Source organism: Pipra filicauda, unplaced genomic scaffold (genome assembly GCF_003945595.2).
Source record: "Pipra filicauda isolate LSUMZ 115617 unplaced genomic scaffold, ASM394559v2 scaffold147_size4022426_pilon, whole genome shotgun sequence".
NCBI lineage: Eukaryota > Metazoa > Chordata > Aves > Passeriformes > Pipridae > Pipra > Pipra filicauda.
Window position 1 is genome coordinate 695,785 of NW_024103962.1, and position 4,786 is coordinate 700,570.

Below are 4,786 nucleotides of genomic sequence, written 5' to 3' on the forward strand. Positions count from 1 at the left end.
TGACTTAACTGAAGCAAACTCCTATTTAATCATTTGTCTGTTGCTTTAAAGGTGGCATATACTGCCAGGTAAGTGGAAACATGTTTATTTTGAAGCCTTGGGTAAATGTCATATAGAGGAATTAAAATGTCAATCTGTAGCTGCATTTGTTTAATGAAATTGTATAAACAAGACTGTGAGCACATATCATCTCACTCGAGCGCTATGTCTTCAAGGTGTTGAATCATTTGCCACTCCTTCCAGTGTTCAGCTCTCCCCACACTCAGCTGACAGAAGGGTCACAGGGGTGCTGATGGGACTGCTGGAGGCAAATTCCCCCAGGTTAGCTTGTCCACTACTTCATCAACCTAACCCATCCCACCTGCCGCAGCTCAGGGTTCTTGCACGGTGGTCTTAGCTGCAGTCTGCCACCAAGGTCCAGGAAAGCAAGGATGTCTGCAACAGCTGTGGGGTGAGCATCTGACCACAGCCCCACGGCAGCAACCGAGAGCTAAACTGGAGCAGGCCTGGAGGTCAGCAGATAGGGGTTGACTTCATCTGTCTGACTGCCTGCATTGTTGCTTTGTTTAAAGGATGCTGTTCACTGCCATGACCTCCTTGCCCTAATTGTCCTGCGGTGTGCCCCAGGAAAGGGACTCCTAGCATCACCTCGGTCTTACCAAACCCATGCAGGCTGGTTACTGAGTAGCAAAAGCACCCCTGTGGAGTTACAGTGCCAAATAGCTGTTGCGTTGTAGTTTCTCACTTAGGTCATTTTATAGCAGCTTCCCCACTGGGGATAAGCCATAAAAAGTAAGCAGGAGTACAAGGATACATCTTTATGTTTACTACTGGATCTCATTTTCCTTATAAATTAATTTTTGTGCATGGTTTTAAACCCACCCCCTTACTTAGAAGCTGAATTGTTTGTCTAAAACAGGTTATCTTTTCTCTCATACTAGAGGATCAGTTAAGAGGGAAGTTTTACTGAGGAAGGTGCCTTGAAGACAGACTTCAGAAAAAAAGGAAAAAGAAAAAGGGGTATGCTTTTCTTGCAAAAGGCTAAAAGAAAGTCCATTGGTTTCTCACCTTATCCTGTGTACTGAAATGACATTCCTAAGGAGGACAAATGAAGGTGCAATGCAGTGCATTAAAACCTATCAAGAATCAAAGAGTGCTTAAAAAAACAAATGGGCAAACTTCATTAGTGAACACATAGACATTCAGTCTGGCCCCCAGGAAATCTGCTTTTAGCCAGTTCAAGAGATACCTGCTAAAGTGCAAGATACTGGTTTGCAGTTTAAATATTGTGCTGGTTAGCACCTTTATTTTCCCCAGGTTTCCCAGTTTTCTGCTCTGCAGTATAAGCTGTTGTGTATCTTTAGACAAGTCCCTCAACCTCTTGCTTCCCATTTCTGCCAGTAAAATTGGGAACTTTCAGAGATTTGAATGTTTGGCTTGGAACAGGACAGCAGACCTTGTTCTCTGCTTAGGTGCAGGGCAAACTCTGTACATGGCTGTGCTGGCAAAAGTTATTATGGATTTCTTTTAATCCTAAACAAGAGAAAAAGTCCATGATCGTAGAGTGGAAGAATGGTTGACCTGGAAGAAATCTTTTAATAACAAGGAACTGTTTAGTTTGAGAGCACTTAAGGGATGTCTGTGTTATTGTCAAGAATTTTGATGACTTCTTTTACACATCTGTTAAATATTCAGCATGTGTTTTTAGCAATCTTTACCCTTTTTGTGAGGTTGAACGGGTTTGATTGGATTTTATGCAATTAGTATACTGTGAGAGTTTGTGAGGATTTGCTTCAATTCTGAGATGATTTCTCTTTGTCTGCTTGTGGTTTTCTTCAAATATCTGAGCAAGTGCATCATGATGGCAAAAGCATTTGAGGAAAATAAATGTCAAAATCCCATGTCCTGCTACTGCTGGAAGTGAGAATTTAGCTATAATCTGCCAGCTTTCATAGTAAGAATTCTTGTGTGCTTTTCAGAAAATAGAAGTTTAGTTTTTAGGAAATAGATAAGTCTTGTCTGTTTTGGGTGTTGAATTACAGAAAGCAAAGGCATTTAGAAAGCCTTCAGTGAATATGCTCAGAAAAAAAAATCACAACGGGTTGTGGTTTCTGAGAGCAGGAAAAAGGCCAATCTTATGTCATAGGCTAATAAAATGTATTAAGCATGAAGTCAGTAGAAGTTCTATAGGAAATCCTCTGAAACTGGGGAGGAATAGCAACCTAGAGTCGACACTCTTAGAAAAATAAAAAGTTCAGTAAAATATGAGGCAAAATTACATTTGGACTCTGTTTGTATTGTAAAAAAACTTGGCAAAGGCTGAGTATCGTTCAGAAAGGAGAATTGCTTGCTGTGAGTAAGCTCTGCACAGCTCTTCTGTGAGGTGAGCTCCTCCACAAACAAGTCACAAAACATTTCCTCGGTGCACACATTGTTATTACTGAGAAGTTTGGTCAGAAAGTAAAAGATTGCTAAATGAATGATTCCAAGTGTCTTCTAGCAAATATTTGCCTTAGGAGATGTCTAGCTTTGGGAGATGCTCTAACCCAGAAACATGGTTTCCAGCTCCCCTGGTTGGAAGGACCATTTCAAGCAGTGAACTGAACACAAGCCCATGGGGAGCTCCTTCTCCAAGCCCGAGTGTGGCCTGAAAGGGAGGTTTTGAGGGAGACATGAGCTAACCCTCTCCTGCAGTGAGCCCAGTGCCAACCTCAGCAAGCCACAGACAAAGAGGAATGGAGAGCATGGAAACGCTACAGTGGTGTCTCACAGTGGCACCTCTGGGGAACTGAACAATGTTTGTGGAGTCTGAGACCAGTGCATTTCTCCATTGATCTCTTTGCTCTCTCATTGAGGAGGACAACTGTTAATGCAGCAATTGCACACCACTGTTAGAAGCCTGGTTTGCCTTTATGCTGGGTAGCATGGTGACTTACATTTTATAAGCTTTCAGAAGGTAATACCTCCAGATTATGGTCCTTGCTGTGTGAAGATTAAGCCATTCTGTGACTTAATTGCTCCAAGTCCTTGCCCACATTGCTCTCACTGGGAGCAGATTGCTGCAGGTGAAGCTGTTGCATGCGAGAGCTTTCTCCCGGCTCCGCTTTCCTTCCCAGTGTGCGGGAGAACTGTGCCCTGGTGTGGCATCACAACACTGGAAACCAAAAGCTTGAATTTGTGCTGGATGAGTCACTGTCCGAAAGAGGAACATTTAGAGGAAAGCAGCTGATTGTTTAAGGAATGGCTATGAGGAAAGGGATTTGACTTGCTGTTTACCTTAGAACCATTAATCAAAAAAAATCAAGTATTCAGTGCTTCTGAAATCTTCCTACCTGTTTCCGTGAGATTTTTTTGCTCTGAGTTGCTGAATGATGATATTACTGCATTTAGACTATTTTTTTGCTATAGATGCAGTTGGATTGGTAGTTAAAGCTTGAAAATCCCAGTTGAAAAACTAATTATCTCCATATATCCCAGAAACAAAATCTTTGGGGGCTAATTTAGATTCAATGTTATCGTGCTGACAACTTCTTATCAGCCCTCACTTCACCCTTCCTCCTCTATCTAGCTTAAAGGGTTTGCATTCACGGTTGCAGGTGAAACTCACTGGCACTCCCGGCACTCCCGTGGTCAGGGAGGACATGGTGGGATGCATCGCTCTGGAGATGGCCCTTTCCCTGTCTCCGACTTGGTGGCTTGATATGTGATGGACTGATACATGGTGAGATGTGGTTGCAAACCAGGAAATGTGAAAATAGATTGCACAGCAGGGGAGGAAAGGGTGCAAAAATCTCTGGCTGCTGCCAGGTACCTTCCTAGTGTTTGATGTGCTGATCCATATGGCTTGAAAATCAATTCTCACCTTTTGCCTTGTAATGCACATGTAGCAAGGGTGAGAGCTCATTATTTCACCCATGTCAACACCTGCCAGAAAGGATGAAAGGGATTTATACCCGTCCTTGTAACAGATCCCTAAAATCTTGTCCTCGAGTCTTTATTGCTTTCCTTTTTACACTGGGAGAGTCCAGTCTAATCTGAGCACTCATGATCTTTGCTGGACAGTGTGCCAGAAGCTGGATTTGATCTGAATTTCCATAACATGGAGCAACTGGATCCATCTTTAACCTGGGGGTCAGGCAGGTGAGGACCTCCAGGCCTGGCCATCTCTGAGCGGCGAGCAGGGCACACCTCCTGCCCTCCCCGTGATTTACCGCTGCCGTGCAGGGAACTTACTCTTTTTCCACTCCAAGTATCTCATGCATGCTTGTTTTTGTTAGCGGAGGATTGCTTGGAAAAGCACCTAGAAAGCATCCTCCTGCGTTTGGCGCCACTGGTACATTGCCGAGGCACTGCGGGGCTGTGGGGGACAGGCAGCACGGTCCCCTGCCCCGGGAGCGCGGGTGATGCTCTCCTGGCGCCAGCCGACGGTCTCGCTGGCCCCTTCCCGTGGGACGCGTACACAGCTGTGCCCGAGCACCGTTCGCGGCTGTTCCCGCCGCAGGGGCCGCTCCCGGGCGGTGTTTCCGGGGCGCTCCCCGCCCTGCGGGGGGCGCTGCCGCTGCCGCTCCCGCTCCCGCCCCCGCCCGGCCCCGCCGAGTGCCCGCTGCCCCGGGGCGCGGGGCCGGCGTCGCGCCCTCCCCATTGGCTGCCGATGACATCACCGCCCCGCCCCTCGGGCCCGCCCCCGCGCGCTGATTGGCCGCCGCGGCCGCCCGTCGCGGCGGGCCCCGCCCCTGCCGGGCCGTACATTTACGCGGTGGCAAAAGAGAAAGTAACGAGGATGGTG